Raw genomic sequence first — 20595 nt, 5'->3', positions numbered from 1 at the left:
CTGGGAGCCATTGAAATGCAACACTAGGACCCCTAGCTTGCTTTCAGTCGTGACAGGCAGCCAAATTTAGACTGCGGTAAAGAGCAACGTGCTGCCTTCAAAGGGAGTTTCTCTAGAAAGAATCCGTTCTGTGCATCTGTGCATTCTTGAAATAGACGTTGGTTCAGCTTGCTCGATGTTGTGGGTTGAATCATCTTAAGATCATTATCAACCTTTTCTTAAGTCTGTTGTTATATTGTTTTCATACGTGTGTTAAGTGTAAACTAACTTATACCATCACTTCATCTTTGAGGTCAACTGGCGTCATGGTGGTTATGAGTAGTTGTATTTACAGGATAAAGAGAGGATTTAGATCTTGTTAAATATGAAAACTTGAGGTTTCTTACTTGGATAGTTACTTGGAAGGTGTTGAGATGACTTCTCAACGGAAATAGCTTTGGGAAATTGTGTTTGGAGATATAAAATGTATTTGATTTGTTTATATTGACTAGTATAGCATGCTTATATAAGGTGGTTACCGTTGTTTTATTATTAGTGATGGTTTCTTAATTAACACTGTGGCAGAAACAATCAAGCTTTTTTCGCTTTTAGGTCGACCACATTATAAGATGATAATGTGAGTAAGATCCGATTTGACGAGTCCGTATCTCTTTATTTTGAGCTCTGAGGTTTGTTATCGCTACACAAATATGCACAGTGTTTTAAATCCCTGTCGTTCTTAAACGGTTGTGTAGCATTACAGGGCTAATTCTGGAGCGGAGGTGTGGACAGTTTTTGTCGTCTCAATGTGAAGTGTATCTGTTTGCCTAGCTTAAATTGCCCAAATCTCTTGTGGTGGTCAAACGTTATGGCCCATGGTGAGATGTGTCCCTGGTACAGATTCTGTTGTTACTATAGTATTCTGCTGCCAATGGCTCTATTCACAGCTTCCTCTGACTGCCGCTATTGTTTTCTGCTACATTCCTTAAACAAGCGTAAGAGGGTTCTCTCAGGGCCTCGGGCAGGGTGGGCCGGTGGGGGGAGAGTACAGCTCAAGCAAACGCCAAATAGCTTCCTAAAGCTTCTTAACAACCAGTTCTCGAGGTGTGAGGAGGCCATGCGATCGAGTGTCAGGGAGGGGGACCAAGGCAGTTTTTCAACCGTCTCTAAAGTGGTTTCAGATTTCAACGTCCCACGGTGCGGGCGGGGCACTGTGGGCTCAGGCAGCATGACAGCGGCCAGGGCTGGTTTTCCCACCTCGCGGAAGCCCCACATGGCCGTGCAGGAATGCGAGAACGCCTTTCACCCACCATGTACCCCTGCCGGACTGGCGTATCTGCTAACAGTGTACAAGTAGTCGTTAACAGTCCCAGAATAACGCCGGCTAATTTAATTCCTCCGAGCAGTATTGACTTACTCTAACAGGCGGTTTTCAGTTTGTGACTGAACCAGTTTTTGATATCTGTGATTATAACCAGTCGTCCTGCACCTGCTTATCAGAGTCATGCTAATGAGTGACTTGTTGTATTTACAGGTTAAAGGTTAGATTTTGGTCTTGTGAAATATAAAAACAGATGTAAATTGGATGGTTAGGATGAGCGCTGAGGTTGTCTTTTGTGTACATTGGTTGTATTGGTAACTCTGTCGTGTTGTCATTAAGCCTCTTTAGCAGTCTGTCATACAGTGACGTTTCTCACTGTCAGGTAAAATCAAGTTCTGTTTATATTTACGGTAGACACTGAAACGGCCTGGAGCTTTCTTACCGTCTGTATTGATTTTAGCGATCTGGATAACTCTATATATAGATGCAATCGCTACGAGTGGATTGAATCTGCTCTGTGACCACAACACGCACATGAATTCAGTCCATCCCTGAGTCCAGTGTTGTAACCCTGTTGCTATGTTACTTACCTCATCGCATGGAGATCCAGGAAATCCTCTCTGAGGGATTAAGAGCTGATCTGGATGTCAAATGTTTAATATTGGGACAAGTTCTTGGTCAAACTATTTTCCAGCATCTGGATTTCCGCTTGACTGAAAAGTGGCTGTAGGTTTACACCATTGTTTAGCTGTTGTTATTGGCTCAAGATGGGGATAAGCTGCCGCTGTAGACTATACCTCAGTAGATTTGTTGGATAGCCAGCGAATAAAGACAACTAAATAGTTTAGTGTAGTAAAGTGTAATTTGCAAAAGCAAGCATCATTACTATCGCTCATACAACAAATTAAATAAATTTTTCCTTCAATATTTGTATTTATATTTTTATTTTGTGTTTGGATGTAAATTCAGCTTAGTCAATTTAATTTGGGAATTGTTGGTAAATCAGGACCTTTCTGCTGATTGTTTACTTTGTAGCCGTGTTCCTCATGGATCTTAAAGGTTTGGCTTTAGATTTGTAATCCTTGTAGACACGTTAAGATTTTCTTCGGACTGATCTTGGCAGCTGTTTTTGTTTCTTAGAATCTTATCAAAACACTCCAGCTTTGGCGTGTATGGCCGATACGTTATGATTAACACTACAAGCTGCATGCTTATTTTAAACCTTGCCGGCTGAAGCTCCACGGTAACAGTGGAGCAGTATTTCTGTACTGATCTGTCAGCCCACACTGCTTGCTCGATGTGCTTCGTTTTAAGGATGCTGACAGGAATACAGATTGATTCATCATTTCTCTATTTTCCCTTCCTCTTAGAGAGTTGATCTCTTGGTAGTAAATAGCCGACTTATTCTTTCTCTTCTTAGCAGTTCTTAACAGATTTGATTATTTGGAGAAATCGTGATCCCTGACGCAGTCTCTGTGTCAGAAGGCTTTCTGTGGTTTGGATGGATGTAGTTTTGGCGTAATCCCGGCTGACATGCCAACAACAGGATTAGCTTTTCCTTTATCGGTCTGCAGCCTGTCTGTCTCTCTCTCTCCTCCAGTCTGTCGACACTTGAGTGTGTTCTTTTGAAAAATTCACATTTGGCTGCTTGTTTTGCCTGTGCGTATATCCTACATCCTCACCAATACTTTCACAGGGAGACAAAAATGAGGAAGTGGGAACCAGTGAATCGTGTTGGTTTCTCTCTCTCTCCCCTCCCTCTTTCACTGTTTTACTGCTATGTGATTCATCCATTAACTCTCAAATAATTCATTTTTCTTTTTCAGTTTAGTACTGTTTGCTGAGTCAAGCACTGTTAAAATTATTGCTCAAAAGCTAAGGTTAGTGATCTGAAACCAACCCCAAACCCAGAGTAATAAAAGTCTGTTAAGGACCGTTTACACCAAGAATTATAACTAAAAAGAAAACTGGTGATAAATATACTAGCAATAATTTTACATTCAGATTTCTTCCAAAGCGACTTGGCAACGAGAGAGCATTTAGCTTTTTGTCAATGAGCTATAAGCGATAATGCTTATTGCCTGTTTTGTTTAAATGTACAAATTTAACTGAATGGATCTTAATTGACTGTCAATGATTTATAGTTCATCACTTGGGGGAAAATCATTTTGAAAGTGATGCCAACCGTATCATTTGTCTATAATTGATTTTATCATCTTTGTGAAAATCTTCATAGTTATCATTCTTGATGCATAACTGCAGTGAGCAACACCGTCAAAATAAATCCAGCATAAACATACAGTTTTGAGGCACTGAGAATTGTTAGTAACGGACGTTTATATTTGTTGTGTTCCTTCCTTTTGCTCAAGGTTGTGGGTCAATCCAAGCAAACACGCACAAATAAAATGAAGACCTTGAAGCTGCTTTAAATAATAGGATTTGCCAAATGCATAAAACATAAGAAATGTAAATGTAAGAATGAACATTTGATGAAACCAGTGTAAGAACATGGGCAGGTAAAAGCTGTGAAAGCCATCAGGGAAATGAGAAACAAAGCTCTTTCATTGGAGCCCTCCTCCCTCCCTCTGACTCTTTCTCTCCATTCTCATCTCATCCGTTCGCCCCGTCTCTTAGCACGCTGTGTGTGGGGGGGTGGGGTGCAGCTGCCTTGCGTTGTCAACCAGTGCATTTCCAGCGCATTTGGTTCTGTATGTGACTGCTGGGGGGAGGGGAGAGTCGTGCAGCTCCAGCGCAAGAGAGGAGGGAGCAGACGGCAGATCCATGAGACTGGTAGGAAATGCAGTTTTTAATGCAGATGTGCTGTTAGGTTTTCTCTTCCTTGAAGTCAATGTGTTGAGACCCTTTTGATTGTGCATGTTCACACTCAGCCATGGGAGGGACAAACATGTTGAATTCAGTTGGAAGTCCACCAAGTTCTGAATGACATTAATATACCTTCATATACAAGTGTGTGTTTAAATATATAAAATGTTGTATAGCACGTGAGAAGTATTCACAGGAGCTCATTCATGCGTTGGTTCCGTGATACATAACCTCTCTTGTATCAACTGAGTTCATTCCACAGTTGACGGAGTCCAGGAAGCCTGTACTCCATTAGAACAAAGCTCTTCCAGTTGGGAGGGATTGAGGGGTCTGTCTTTTCCCTGGAATGCCTCATGGTCTTGGGTCTCTCGCTCGTCCTTTTTCTCTCACGCTGCATCAATGTTCCACGTCTTCTCTTTCCTGTTCGTGCCGATAGGTTTCTGACCACACTGTAAATCACTGCCGGTGTTTACATGAGCCTCCGCTGCGACTCGTGACCTCCTCTCATCTGTTTCTTTCCGTGACTCGAGTTTTTCTTCTCTAGTTCCTCCCTTTTCTCTCACCCCTGATGTAAGTTTGGCACAGAGCCTTGACTCTCTTGAACGGAGAGGCTGTTAAACTCGCTCACCGCACAATTTGTGAAAGCTGCCGCTGGGTATTTTAGGCCCCTGGTTTAGCGAGCCTGGAAACGCCCATGCTGTCCTGCCTCGAGCTCAGACTGAGAGAGAAAGACTCGCCTGAGCTGCAGTTATGAATGCAAAGGACATCCAGACAGCAAACACAGGAGGCCGGGAGGGTAAGAACTGCACGTCCACGCTCGCTGCCATGTTTTATAAAAGCTAAAGTCAGCAGGCATCCGGATACTCTGAGCGGCTTTTGAACGTGAAACCATTAAATGAAACAGTTTCGATTAAATATCATTAAGTTCTTAAATATGTTTCTATACAGATTCATCAACGCAGTGGAGAAAGGAAAAGCCCAGCTTTGAATGAATGCAAATAGGCACAACGCTTACAAATCGTGTGGTTTTTAATGTTTTTGTTTTGTGTGGGAAGTGGAATGCCATGTACATTGTGACGCCGCAAAAGTCTGTGTACTTTGCAGGCTTACTAACATTACCCTCCTAGAGGGAAGATAGCTTTGTGCGATTTAGCGCTTGTCCCGCTATTATCAACCATTTTCTTTTCAGTGTGGATTGGATATAATATAAACTTGGCAGAATATATTGAAAATGAGCGTTCCATCTGGTGCAGAACCAAGGGGTCGTTCACACAGGATGCGTTTTTGCATTCTCAACAAAATAGTTGATGATCATACATGTGTGCCAGAATTATAAAAAATAGACGTAGACAAGAATGTACTGTGCTAGATTGGAGAACCTGGAGTCAACAACGTTCTGTTGTGTTCAGTTGCTCCAGTTGGAACCGAATTAGGGCAGAAGTACAAGGTCTCTGTATTCTGTAGAGAGTTTTTTGTTTTGGCACGACCCAAAAAACTGGCCATGTAGTCACAGCTGTTATTCTGGTTGGTGAGGTTACAAATACTGATATCTTAGTTTTAGTATCGCAGAAAGATTTATCTTAGATCTTTGTGATTAAAGTCTGTGGTGCATGTCATCAATTATAATACCGGACTTGCAGGCGAAAAAATAAGTTTTATGGAATTTTAATATTCTTAGAGGAAACAACAGTCTCCATAAATGGGTTAAGACGGAGGAACTTGAGTCAATCCGTTGATTGTGTGCCGAATCTGCATGAAAAGAGAACATGAGCATATCTGTTTCACGCTTCGTGTCTTTGTGCTTTTGTGTGATTGTGTGCCACACCCCTCACTAGTTCACACTGCTCTTGTGTGTAAACAGACTGGTGTTAACCGAGGTCAGGACTGCACAAAACCACAATGGTTTATTCATCTGCTAGCTTTACCCTCTCTCTCTCTTCTCCTCGGCAGTCCAGTCCATCACATGCGAGCCCGTTGGATGAGCTTCATTTGGCCTCGCGTTTCTCTTTGAGAGAGTAGAAAGTGAAGCCAGATGCGTAACGGTCCAACTGCTTGTTTTTCTTTGTATAATTAGTCTAGAATTAAGTGATTTTGAGCTCAGTTGTGAGCTTTCCTCAAAGGTAAAAGAATTAAATGCATTTGAATGTAAATGGTTTTGGCTTTTGTGTAGAAATGTCTGTAGTTTACATGACACCGGTGTCCTAGATTGAATGACTTGGTCTCCTTTGGAAGCGTACGGTTTTCACATTTGACTGAATTTGGTTGCGTTTCCTCTGCTTTCCCTCCAGAAGCCAAATTTGACATCAGTTTATTTATCAAAGAAGAATCGGCGCTAATATAAGGAGGATGTCACACTTAATGCTCGGCTTAAATCTGAGCTATTTTTATGTAAATCCACTGCTGTAAAAGAACTCTGGGGGATTGTGGGTCGTCATCTCTTATATGCAGACTCGTCTCATGCGAAGAAAATCTAAATTTAATTTGAGATTAAATCCGTCAATTGTGTTAAAATATTGTTTGCTCAAAGACACCATGTTAATTGCCTTCTAATAAGCATCGGATTGAGCCGCTTTTGTGCATTAGAAGCGTTCCTGTTGAACTGACAGCTGGACGCTCTGCCTGTCATTGCTCGTGTTCTCATTTACAGTACATATACCGCACGCCGGTAATGAGCTCGCCTGGTGTCATATTCCCCTTGGCTTCGCCTGGATCTGTCCGGTTGGGTGAGTGACTGTGGAAAAACTTTGCTTTCTCTTAGACAGGTACATTGACAGGTGCGCTGTCAGGCTAACGGTCATCCGGCGAGGCATCGCTCTGTGGGTCTGATGAGGTCGGATTCGTAGAGAGAGCTGCTGTAATGAGATTACCCCGCTGCCACAGACTGAAAGGGAATAAAAGAGACTTCTTTGGAGAGCTAAGAGCGCTTTGCTGTGGCCTTCTAGCTTTCGGTATGCACACTTGGCAGTTTGTCCTCGATGAGATGGCTCTTTCCACAGAAATGATGAATGTGCTAGAGACTGGCACTGGGGACTGCGAACAGCCATCGAGTGTTTTAAGGATATTGTTTAACCCCGATGGACAGATCGTGTTCCAGGAATCTGTTACAGTCGTCAATTTGATTGCTATAGAATGCATTTAACAGACTTTATCCATCATGATCTACCAGCTGAGCTACAGAAACCGTGCGTATGTGTGCGTGCAGGAGAGCCTGGCTTACAGAAAACAACCCAGTCATGCCTTTTTTATGTCGCTTGTTAAAAATGCATCAGGCATAAATGTTTAAAAGCATGTGCCAGCTCGGTTTAGACTTTACTACACCTCTCACCTCATTTCTTCTGACAGAACCCAAACTTTACAGCCAGACAAACAGAAAGTTTGGAGAGATGCTCAGTGAGAGAGCTTTGTTTACACCCCTTTGGTAGTTTTAGTGTGGTTGCTTGAGACGTCTTTCGCTGTTTATTTAAAGGTTCAACTGTATTTTTTCTGGCAGTCTTGTGTGTGTTTAAAAGGTGCACAATCATTAAATGTGCTCCTGGATGAGTCTATCATTAAACCCCATGTGTTGTTTTTCAGGTATTTAGCTATAAACATGTCAACAGTTTAACTCACGCAAAGTAACCGTAATGGTTCCCTTGAATGCAGCGTGTGTATTGTATTTCACTAGACATGTTTGCGTTCACATACTTGCATAGATGCGTTTAAGGGCTCTTTGCCAAATGTTCTTGAGCCGTTTATCCCAGAGTTCTTAGCAGGTCTGAGCTCATGGGGTCAAACATCTGTGCTTCCTCACGGCCCTGCGAGCGAGACTAAATGACTCGTCCGAGTCAGTCTGATGTGTTGTTCTCTTTACAGCCGTTAAAGCAGATTATTAGAACTCCAGACCACACACAGACAAACTCACAAACAGGGCTGAAGGTGCCCAAGGTCTTCTCTTTTGCCCTGGCTTGTGTTTATGAAGGGTTCTCCGATTGATCGGTCGCAATCATCATCGAATTAACCCCCAAAAAATGCAGACATTGACAACAGAGTGTACAACATGCGCAGTGTGTACGGAACCGACCTAAACATTTTCTAAACAACCATCAGGTGTTTTCGTCTGTATGTGAGGTGCTAGAAAACAGCAGTGAAAGAAGTCTTTGACACAGATTTGACACGGTGCTAACGTTAGCTGCTCTCTTGAGCCCTTCGCTCAAGTGACGGGGTTGCCAAATATTCAACACGTTTGTCTGATGGACAAAGCGAATCTTAGCTGAAAAATAACAGATTCCAAACGGTTGTATATTCTTATAGCTGCAAGAAGCCAAAACATTGCTATGGTTACTAGTGTGTCAATCATCACAAACACGAACACGAACACGTAAATTCAACTAACATGGCATTTACTCCCGCATTTAAATGGGGTTGTCACTCCCGAAAGTTTGCAGTTTGTAGTACTTCTTTATTTTATTCTGTTGTTTCTCATAATTATTAAAATGGGAAAGCTATGTGTGTCATACTCTGAGCTGTTCCTATGGCTACTTTCATTTATGTTTACTTTCTAAAAAGGGAGAGGAATATATTGTTTGCATGTTGTCAATTTAGGATTCCTTTTCATCTCTCTATTCATTAGGTAATATACACACTGTTCTTTGAAATTGTTCAATAAATAATTCTACGTGATAAATAAAAGGTTTCATATAGACACTGATCGGTAATCTGTGATCGTATCTGGCGATGCTGGTTCTAGCGATCGGTGATCGGCCCCCAAAATCCTGATCATAGCACCCTTACATTTTAATGATTTCGATAAGGTTCAGGTATCAACTTGAACAAACGAAACAATAATGTGAAGCTGATTCTGGCGCTAAGAAATAAACTCCTTGTGGAGTTTTTCACCTGGTTTTGAACTTTTCATTTGATGTGTCAGTGACCTCTTTCTTCTTCTCTCTGGTTTGTGTGTCTCATTTCTGACAGTTTGTTGGTAATCCAGCTAGTTGCACTGCATGTTGCAGCCTCGCATTTGAAAGCATTGTACTAATGAAGTGTTTGTTTTTCTTCGCACATAAAGAACTTTCAGTTTGACTGTTGTGTTGCACAGATCTCGAAATCTCAGTTTCAAATTTCGCTTTCCTCTGTAATCGCTCTCTTTCTCACAGCTTTAATGAATTGTCCTTGTATTAGTAGGCTCCTGAAGGTGCAGTTGGGGGAGGAGAGGTGGGATTTATGAGGTGTTAGTGTGAAGGGACCCCTGGCCTTCTGTGTTACAGAATGTGAACATTGTTGCTGTTGCAGCCAGTGCCGGCAGGATTGTGGAATGTGTTTCAGTCGGAAACCTGCAAGCTTTACACCCTCGACTGTGAAACGCACTGACACTCTTATGTTTGTTTCTCAAGAAAAACACATCGAAACAAGAAAGCCACAGCTTTGAGAAGATTTGTCACAGCCTGGTCGAGCTCAAGTAAAGCCGTTTGTCTGATTGAGTGGGAATCTGTTTGTCGTTTGTTGAGCCCCATGTGATTTACGTTAACCTTCCCCTCGCTTTCCCCACCCGTCCCTCGTCCATTCCGTTTCTTCGACCTCTCCACTCCGCCTACTCAACTGCTTTGCGATAAGGATTATGCCTTCTAGAGAAATTGAACAAGGAGCGCTTTGGTTCACGCCGCCCTCCACCGACAGCAGCTTTGGACACAAAGCGGGCATGTGTTCTCTGCCAGGGGACCTGATGGCATTTCTGGGCCTCTGCGTGTCTTTGGATTAGCGCCTTGGAATCTGCCTTCCTGGAAGCAGCTTGTCAGACGGACCCCGCCAGCGGTACCTTGTCACATGCCCTGCCATCCATCTCTAGACGATCTATCAGGCCATTGTGAAGAGACCCCTGTTCCGAAATGGCATGAAAATGCATATGCGTGCTCAATGTTTCAATGTTATTTTAGTTTGTCATTTCTAATACCCAGGGTAAAAAGACTCTTGGAGCAGCCACGGATCGGAGCTTATATCAAATGTCCGTCGGGTATTTGTAACTATGGTTACCGTCAGACGGAGACCAGATTCAGAGAGTGGAGGTGAACAAAGGATCACTCGATGCTCTAGCTCATAATTCAGTCATGCAGAACTGCACCAGAAGATCATGTAATACTGTAAGCCAAGAATTCTGAGGTTAGATTTTAAGAGTCTCTGATGTGCTCAAGATTTACAAACCAGCATTTACTGTTTTTCAACATTTAAAGGAATAGTTACAACCATGTATTCACCCTTCAGACCTGTTTAACTTCTTTCTGTGGAACACAAAAGAAAATATTTTGAAGAATGTTAACTAGGGCTGCATGATTAATCGCGATTTCAATTCAAATCGTGATTAAATCGGTGTGGCTATCGCGATTGTGAAATCGCAAAGGCTCTGATTATGATTCATGCGCTAGATGTTCCTGAAAATGTGGGAAATGCTGCTCCATCTGAAAGCACTGTGCATTTGATTCGCTTAAAAAATGCTATTAAAGAAGCAACACCCGTCAATCATATATAAATATACTTATATTAATTATCCTTATAAATATACTTGAAATTACATGAGGAGGCTTGAAACACAGTTAAAGAAAGATGCCAATAGCAGATAGGAAGACTGCATTTCCTGGTTATACGTGTGGTACTTCTTCTATGGAGCATTGGAGTTTCTGTGCAAGAGCGCCCTCTGGCTTTCCGATGCAGCTGCATTTAACAGTATTTCACGGACAAACTGTGCATAAAACAACCGTCAAATTGCGTGTGTTTTCTTTTCGATTGATCGTTCACCCCTATTGGTAACCAAACAACGGCAATATTGATTTGCATTGGTTTTGTGTCCATACAATAGAAGTGAATAGGTACCGCCGGTGTTCGGTGACCAGCATTCTTCAAAATATTTAAAATTTGGGTGAACTTTTTCTTTAATGGTAAAAGAGTTATGTATGCTTCTTATAAAAGGTTGGACGGGGTGCACACTTACATATTTTCATCCATCTTTTGTTAAATGTTCAGCTGCCTGTGGGGACTATTTATTACTCTCATAATGCAGCACCAAAAAGCACAAATAAATTCGGACTCTCAGATATACTCTGTTGCTCTAGGAAGTTTCAAACACATGACCTCAAACCTTCTCCAGCTCTCAGCATGGGCCTCAGGCCAGGAAGAAAAGGGAGTGTTTCAACCCACAAGTCACCACAAAGCTGCTTCCACCTTGGGCTAGAAAAGCAAATATTCCCACATCTTTCCCCCTGCGTGTGTTCTGAAATACCATCAGATCTGCCTCCCTCACCATTCTGCACATTCCTGCATTTCATCAGACGCTGCAGGTTGGTTCGAGCTGTATTTGTTCTTATTAGATGATCAGAGAGCCCTGTGGATCAAACCACAATCGTTTTTCCTCCTATTCCTGGCTGAGTAAAGGTACTGAGCTGCGTGAAATTGGCCGCCTGGCATTATTTGTCCCTAAATGAATTTGTCCTATGTGTGGTCTTCTACGTCAGCGCTGTTTTTGACGCTCTCAACGCCGCCGGTGTCTGAATTCCCCGAGTGTTTCCATGAGACTTGGCCAGCACATATTTTCCTCTGGCGTTCTTCACCCTCTTTCCTTCTGTCTGGATTGATTGACCTCTCTCTCTCTCTCTCTCTCTCTCTCCTGAAGTGCATGCCTGCAGGCTTTCCTCCAGAGTACACTTTAGGACTTTCCACTTCGCCTGACAGGAATCCGCAACAAAAGTCCTTGTCGTGATCCAGAAAGCATGTGTTGGTATTCATGTCCCGTTTTCTCTCCGGCTGCTTCTGAGATGGGATCAGCGTGCTGGTAATTTAGATTCGAGACTGTCCCTGTGCGAACCCTTTTGACAACCAGTCAAAATAAATCCTGTTTTTCATCAAAATCCTGCGGATCAGCCCGTATCCGTGGTCCCATCTCAGTAATAATGATGTGTAGACACAAGTACAGAAGATGCAATTGGCAGGCCGATTCATTGTGAAGAAGAAAAGCTGCGATGGATTAATGTTTTATCTGTTCTCATCTGGAGGAGCAGGCTGAAGGAGTAGTTCTCCATTGGTTGTTAATTATCGGGGGGATAGAGATATTAGAGGATCTTTCCTGACAGAGTTACTGTTGAAAAGAGAGCTAATGAGTGAGAATATTCCTGAGGGATAAAGGGGGATGGAATAAAAGAATAATATGGTTTCTGTTTCATCCCCTGTTCTGATAAGGTCTTGGCAAGGTCCCCAAAGGCCAGTAGAGCTTCATTTAAATTCATCAGTTTTGCCATGTTCTAGATTTCTTGACTCTGTACGAAGTGCAGGTTAATGTTTGTAGACCGCAATGGTGTGTTTTCTATTTTGTGTTTGTGTGTGTGTGAAATGACAAATTAGGTTGGTTGTGGGTTGGCTGCAGTTGTGAATAGTTAAAATGTGTTAAAATACTGAAATGTTCATGTCTGTTCTTCTTGTGGTTCTTGGAGCAGATATTCCCTAGTCATGGAACAACAGCTTGTGTCAAATTAAACCGGGTAAAAACTGGAATCTCTGGAACCGTTTGCGATTTTAAGAGATCTGACATTAGTTATACGATTTATTTATCTTAAATCAGCATATTTCTCCCAGTAATACACATACACTAACACGTTCTAAAGCCAAAATGGTGTCTGCATTGGCTTCATTTTTCTTGACCAACTAACAACAGGGGGTGCAACAAATGCTGACCCTATGGATCCGGAAAGGCCACATCAAAGTCCTCAAATACGTTCTGAAGGCAAGCCAGACTCTCTCTCTCTCTTGTAAACTGTAGCTCACCCCTTCACTAGGAGCAAGAAGGCTTTCTGGGTTCTCATTTCCTTTTGTCTCTCTGACCTGCAGATTGATCCCTTGGCTTTGGATGAAATGGCGGAGTTGCCGAGTCCTTCGATAAAACTCTTTTTCTCATAAAGAGACACCTCAAGGGAGGAAATTGTTTTTCTCTCAGCAGTCTGGGATGTCAGTGACTCATGGTTGAGCCGTAGACCGACGTCCATAATTCTGTTAATTATGACCTTAAACGTTTCTGAACGCCTGCTGTTTGACTGTCTGCTCTGGAATCCTGTTTATCCAATTATCAGCTGAAGCGGACCAGAGGTTTAAGCAACCACTGACCAAAGCAAACAACATCTTGAGCTTCTTGACCTGGTCAGTCTTGATCTTTGTTTCAAGGTCTGCAGAGTTTGGAATTGCCTCCTGGTTTTCTTTTGTAATACGTGCTTGAAATCTCATGAGCTTTATTGTGTCCTTCTTCATTGTTCGCACCATCCCGAGATGTTTTGTTGTCAAATCTAGAATAGCATGGGCTTGCTGTGTCCTGAAGACTGAAATCTCTCTTTCTACCCCCACCCTGCTTTGATTTCTGACCCTCTTTTCGCTCCTTCTCTCCTCCCCCTCATTTAGTTTTATTAGAGCATTAACAGATTAAGTGCTTGAACTGAAGAGGTCATCAAACTGAAGAGTGTAAAAGAAAGATTTCTTTTATTTTAGCATCTGTCTCGTGGATACTGTTTCCATTTCTGAAACAACACACATCGGCTCATTCCCTGTCTCTCTTTATGCCTGTTCTCACCTGTCATTCATTGGAAGAGAAACGTGTCCTTGGACTTGACTGGCAGCTGTGATTTGCATAATAGTGATTGGAAGCACCACAGCTTGTCATCGACTTAACATGGAACCGCGGCCCATAATCTCTAAAGCCTGGTGGTCCCTCTCGTTTTGCTGGTTTTTCCTCTTTCGTAGTGCATGCTTAAAATACACAATCGACAGTTCAATCCTTTGTATGCAAAATTTGAGGTTATACAAAGCCTTAGCCAGTGTCAGATTCATCGCTCTCAGCAGGACTTCAGAAACCTGTTCAGTTCGCATAACATCTAACAAAATTTTAAATAAATATGTTTAGCCAAACTAAATGTTGTGTTGTCTATCAACAAATACTTAGAGCTCGGCTTTGACGTCATCAACTACAATTTATCGTTTATATCGCAGGAAGACTAATTCCTATCGTGTTGAGAATTTCTACCAGCAAACGTTATAATATCGCCCATCCCTAACCTATCCATATCCCTTATGGCCACTGTACACAACTCAAAGTGTGTTTGTTGAATATGAATCATTTTCTTTAAGTTATTCTGGATCCATGACCTGGTCTTTTATATGGAGATGAAAGTGAAGGTGGTTGAGTCTCTCTCTCTCTCTCTCTCTATTTCTCTGTCTCTCTCTGGGAGATTACCTCTCCTTCCTGCTTTGCCAAACAGTAACAGGAAGCCTTTGAGTGGCTATAAATAGAGAGCTCTCGCCCCCTCCCTCTCCATTTTTCTCTCTCGCCCTCTGTAAATCTCTACAGATTGCTCGGTGTAAGTGACAGGTCCATCGCTGACTGTGGATGCAGTATTGAAGCTCTACAGCCCGCGGTGGAGCAGTGCTGTCGGCCGGCTGCCAGCGCCCAGCAGATAAACTGTGCCTTGCCTGAAGAGCTTCTATAAGCCCTGCCAAATCAAAAACACCCAGGGTGCTTTTTTCGCCTCTTCTTTCTTACGCCTTCCCCCTCCTACTCCTGTCGGGGAACAAGCGGTGTCCTTGTACCGCGGCTCTCAACATTGAAGAGTGGTGTCAGTTACTCAGGGATCCTTCGGCGAGGGATGTTTTCAGTAGGTAGGATGAGAGGAAAAACACAGAGGGTGAAGTAAATAGAGAGTGTGAGAGGAGAAGTACAGCTTGTGGTCGGGCTGAGGACAGGCTGAAGGCAGTTGGTGTGTGATGTATGGGCTTAAAGATGAGCTTTGCATTGAGGTGGACATAGAAGTATTAGGTTGAAGGGTCAGCGTTGCTTAGTTCAACCAAATTTGTCTTCCTAATTTGCCCATTTGTGTTTGTCGTTCCACTGATCATTTAGACTTATGAGATGAGGACTATTATGAAAGTGATGAGGAGTTAAATCGGAAAGACCTTGCTGGTGATAGGTATTGTTAGGAAGTACATTGATATTGAGCGCATTTTCACCATCGTGCCAAATTGTTCTCGTTGCTTGTTCTGATCCATGCCAGCCAGTACGTAAATGGTTTAATTTTTAACTTCAGGGCTGCTAACGGAAATCTTTAGAATGTAAACACAATGGCGTCACGCGCTGCCTTGGTAACACAAGAGTCTGAGCTATAACGTCTCTGCGTGCATTCAATTAGATCGATTCAGCACGGTCAGACAACCATGCCGATAAATTCGGAGCCGAGAACAGTTTGTAATCGTGCCGCATCGAACCAGGCTTACCTGGAAACATAACTGTAACTGTTTCCAACTATGTTTAAAAATGTTCGGCACAGTGGTGAAAAAACACTCATTGATATTTATTTTCATGTTTGTTCTGTTGCGAAATGTTGAAGTGTGTTAAATTCAAGATGCATCTAAATTTTCCTGCGTACTTCATTATATGCTACTCATAGTTTCTTTGCATGGATAGAATTTCATGTTTACAGTAGACGGTAGAAGTTAGCCTTACTTGCCTTGGAGGAATGCAAACATTTTTGGCAGCGTTGAATGGGATTATAAATGAGACAAAAAAATCAGTTTGTGGTTGTTGGCATGTACTGGGTTGTGTTACCTGATGATAAGACATCACGGAGTTCATCATAAAAAACCTTTAGTTTGGTCAACTCTGAGACCTGTCAAATTCTGCTTCCTCAGCGATCATCCCTACCGTCTCATCTCTCTTGACCCTCATTTTATTCCACCCCCTACCTCTAGACCTTGAATGTGGGTTATTATTGTAATGAGGACTGCCCATGTGGAATGACCCGAGGTCAGGGGTGTGGGGGTTTTATGTTCATGTCTGTTCAGTTTGGTTTCGTAGAGCTGCTATCTTTTAGTTGTTGTTGTTAATAAAGCATTAATAAAAAAATCTGCTCTCTAGAAAACATGCTTTCATGAGGAATTGTATTGGGTAACTCCTGAAGTGAATGAGTTGTATTGTGACTAATCGTAGTGTGGGTTTAGAAACTTGTGAATGGCTCTTTAAACTGAGTCATTCCACTTACGCCTACTGCTTAAATGGTGCGAAACAAACTCTGAGGAGTCAGAGGACTGTCAGAATTGAATAGTGGTGGAAATTTTCAGAGTTCAAGATTGTGACCTTCAAACAGGGATATTACAGAAAAGAGAGTTTCGTTACTAGCCTACCTTTACTGTAGCATACAGGATAGATGGCTGGCATTTGTGTCTAGATTCAACGACCCACAAAATTTAGGACATTGCTTTAATTCTACTACCATTAATGGTCTATTCTACTAACTACTTTTATCCAAATGAAAGTATTTACCATTTAACTTGGCCACCGTTGACTTTGTGTTTGGGCTAGTCCACACCAGGACCGATAATCGCGCAAGTTTATCGTCAACGTTTAATGCACACTGACGCACAAAGTAATTTTTTTTCTGTTTTACGCGCCACTTTAAAAACTGGCCGCCCAATGAGATCGCTTGGAGCTGCTGAAGTTACAGAAAAAATCGACTTGGTGACGCTCAAGCACAAACGGTCTTTCCGAGCACACATTGACGAAGAGGAAACAAGATGAATTCTTCTTCTGTGACAACAGTGTCGGAAGCATAATGTTGCGCAAAAAAAAGACTCGTTTTAAGGTTTACAAATGATGACTAAATTTTTATTTTTGTGTACTATCCGTTTTAGTTAAGCATGTTAAATAATGACACGTTTTTTTTTAGACCATGCAAGGCTGTATTTCGGAAATTTGGAGGTTTGTAAGGATGGGGATTGAGTTGGATCTCTGTAGGTTCACAGCTGTAAGTTATTCCCCACTGTACCTCAACCATACTCTGCTGTTTGTGGTCAAATCCATTTCCAGCCAGTAAATCTGTCCAGTTTATTTTAATGAGTTTATAGCGTGAAATGAATTCCACCTCTTCTCCTGAAGGAAAGCACAGATTCTCCAGCCGAGCGTTTCATGGGCCGATTGCTTTAATTACGATTGCGGCTGATTGGACGAAGCGGGCAGAGATGGACTGTATAGACACGCTGTCTCGTGCGCATTACCTCTTGGAGTCGTTTGTTAGCATACACTTTGAATCTGTTTTTTTTTTTGGCAGACAGCTTTGCGTGCACTTCCTTATGGAATCAATGGATGTTAAGCCATCCGTTAAAGCTTGTGTGGTTATCAGGCAATCTGAGGTCTCGCACTCTTTCCGAGCAAACTGATCTTCTACCATCTGGCTTAATGCAGGTCGTTCGCTCGCTGAATACTCGTAGACTCCGAGGCCTTGTCTTGTCTTCTTTTTCCCACGCAGGAAATACTATCTTGATTGTTATGCTGTCTGTAGGGGAGATTTTCCCCTCAGCTCTTGCTCGCGGTCACATTACTCAAAGCGGTACGTGGCTCTTTTTTGTCTATACAGGGCACACAAACATATCTTTGCAAACACTCCCCCACGCTTCCCCCTACAGTCTTTCGTTTTCTCCTTCACTCTATTTGTCTGTTTTCACACATGAGCTGAAAATTGAGAGCACCCCGGAGGTGTGCTGGCATTCATCCATCTTGAAGAAACTGGGATGAAACTATGGGAAATGTAATGTAAATGGTGTGGTGTTTAGCAGTAAGTAAAGCCTGTGTTCAATCCTGTTTTTCAAAGGTAGTTTTCATTTCAAAACTATGTTTGCGATGTCCTTTAGAGTTCACGCTGACAGCAGAAAGAAAGTGAACAGAAGTCATTCAGCACAGCCTACCTAATCTGTTGTAGAAGCACAAGCAACCTTGAGTGTTTTTTAACCTTGTCTGTTTGTTTGTAACGTTGTTTATTTCTTTGGCAGTGTAAAGCCTTTTCTAAAAAAAAAAAAATCTTAAATCTTAAAGGAATAGTTCACATTCATGTCATTTTTTTCTGCAGAACACAAAGATATTTTGAAGAATGTTGTTGACCAAACAACACTGGCCCCCATTGACCTTTATTGTTTGAACACGAAACCACTGAGACATTTCTCAAAATATCTTATTTTGTGTTCCACAGAATAACAAGCCATACACAGGTTTTAAACAACACGAGCATGAATAAATAATGTCAGAATGTGTATTTTTGGGTTGAGCCGTCCCTTTAAGTTTGCCAAAAGAAATTTACAGTTGACATCTGTATTCTGATTTATCGCCTCATCTGTTTCCACTTCCTCAGCTCAGTTGCATCGCTTCACTTTTTTCAGGTTGTGCCTATTGTTCCAGACGATTTTATTGTTTATTGATTGTGTTTTCATCAAAATTTTGATCAAATTATTGAGTAAGAACATAAGTTAGTATTTTTCCTGGTGTTCCTCCATTTTTGTGGTTAGTGTGTGAATGTGTATGTACAGATCTGCTTTTCTTTGATTGCTTGTTTTAAAAGCCCAGATGTCGCCGTAAAACACTGCTTTCAACTCCGCACCCTGGAGCTATGGTTTGAATGTGATTATCCTTCCTAGCCGTCTAAAATCTGTAGGTGCGGCTGTGAGTCTGCTGTGGAAAAAAGCAGTATGTAAATTTCATGGCACTGCTTTGTTGTATCATAAGCGTAGTATATTAACATGCTAAGCATTTAGTTCCAACATTTTATACTTTTACATTCGTAAGTGGTAGACGCTTTTGTAGTGGTAACGTTCAGTCTGTTACAGTCTACTGTCAAGTGTCCATATTTAGCCCAGAGCGTCTGCTGACACACACAAAACACACTATTGGTTGCTAGCGAGAGCTCACAGGTGTTGTTGAGGTTACCACTCCTTGCTTCCTTTCCAGTGCTCTCTCTTTCGGTTGCACTCACACTCTTACGCATGCACGCGTTCTCATCTTCACAGCGATGCATACACACGCGTGGCCCAATAGCGAACCGCTTGTCACCGCAGGTAGTCTTGGATAAAGGCTTTTCTGGGAGTGTTATCAGGTAAATAGACACAACAGGTAAATCGCTTTTTACTCGCTTGTCTGGTTTGTGAAAAGCTTAACAATTGCATGTTGCATTTTGTTTCCTGCAGATTGCAGTTGACATTGTGGTTTAATCGAGTGCAGCAAGCTTTTAGCCTGTGTATTTTGCTCTTGTTTTTGTCCAAATAGCATCCATAATTGTTTTGTTGTCATGCGTGGCATGCTGGTATCTCTCTCCCAGGAAAGCGTGATGCACATCTTCTGTTGTTGCTAGGATGTGCATCGATTTATCCTCTTAGCAACAGGTGATTTCTCTCTGTGAGGTTGTTGCTAGGGGTGGCCGAATGAAGGAAACTCCTTGCGTTTTGTCCCGCCTACCTGTTTCCCACGGAGCACCCCGTTGGATCCTTTCCGTTTGATGATCGTTAAGAGCAAAGCCAACGATTAGTCTCAAAGAATAACACGGAGGACTCTTAGATGGAGTCATTGTTTGTGGTGTAAACCTGGAAACTCTTTCCTCTCACCATCGAGTTTCTCCGCATGGTTTCCAGAATTGATATTCTGCCTACACCCAGATCTGCTCGCATAGCAAATTTAAGCAAATGGACTGTGCCTACCGTCTGTCCATGTGCAAAGCTTACAGTGTGTTTGTGCGTGCCGTAGCGAGGCGTTGATGAGGTAGCTGAGGTGTGGTAAGGAGGTTTCTGTGGTAAACGCAGCTAAATGGCTCAGACAGGCTCTTTCTGCCAGCTGCGTTCCTTTCACCTGTCAGTTTGTCTCGCTGTCAAACCCTCTGCGGCTGCTGTAGGCTCCTACGCTCTCATAACAAGTCAACAGTTCAGCTCCTGGCACCATAAAATGCTGAGAGAGAGTGAATCTCGTGCAGTAACTGCAGCCTCGACGGGAAGATAACAAGAATTTCTTGAGGATGTCAGAAAACGTCAGGCTGAAATATCCACAATTTCAGCTCCAGTTTTTGTTTGTTTGACACGCGGGCTTTTTAAACATTTATGGTGAGCCTGTTAGGGATGGGTAATGGTCGTACTCCAACTATATGGTTGACTGCTGAGGTATTATTAATTGATTAAATGTGGATAAATTAATGTAGATTTTCAAACGCCATGAATTGATCTGTACAATTTAATATTGAATCAATTTTCATTTATAATTTTTAAACTATTCACCGATCATTTTTGTATTAATTCTGCAGCAGATGAATTATATTGTGAACTGAATCGAGAACCACATTGGGATCTTGTGAATCGGAATAGAATCAGGCAAATATAGCTCTTAAAGACAATATAGGCAACTTACACATTAGGAAGACATTGGCAGACGACAACCGCCGTTTCCTAAGATGTTAATGAGACATGTTTTCAAGAGAGTAAACCTTGTTTCTGAATGTGGGTTAGAAAGCTGCGCTGGTAAGGAAACTGGGAGGTAGTGTGCTCTGTGTGGTTTAAAGTAGTGGGGTGGGTGTGTTTTGTTTTTCCTCTCTTTGCTCTTTCTTGCATTTTTTCGATGTGGTTTAAGATATCTTCTGGGAGTTTGACGTTTGAAAATGCTATTTTGATTCGCA

General features: G+C 42.2%; 1 protein-coding gene across 2 annotated transcripts in view; it reads left to right on the top strand.

Moving 5' to 3' along the window:
- znf609a (zinc finger protein 609a) overlaps positions 1–20595 on the top strand; it is a 69258-nt gene that overhangs the window by 26889 nt on the left and 21774 nt on the right. The window contains exon 1 of one of the 2 annotated variants that reach the window (XM_056739148.1): positions 19009–19035. The exons of the other annotated variant lie outside the window; for it this stretch is intronic. The gene's annotated coding sequence lies outside the window, so the exon portion shown is untranslated. Of the gene's footprint in view, positions 1–19008; positions 19036–20595 lie in introns of those variants that run through there. 2 annotated transcript variants of the gene reach the window in all.

The sequence above is a fragment of the Triplophysa dalaica genome, chromosome 24 (genome assembly GCF_015846415.1).
Source record: "Triplophysa dalaica isolate WHDGS20190420 chromosome 24, ASM1584641v1, whole genome shotgun sequence".
NCBI classification, from domain to species: domain Eukaryota; kingdom Metazoa; phylum Chordata; class Actinopteri; order Cypriniformes; family Nemacheilidae; genus Triplophysa; species Triplophysa dalaica.
The sequence above is the reverse complement of the archived record's forward strand: the minus strand, read 5'-3'. Positions and strand labels throughout refer to the sequence as shown.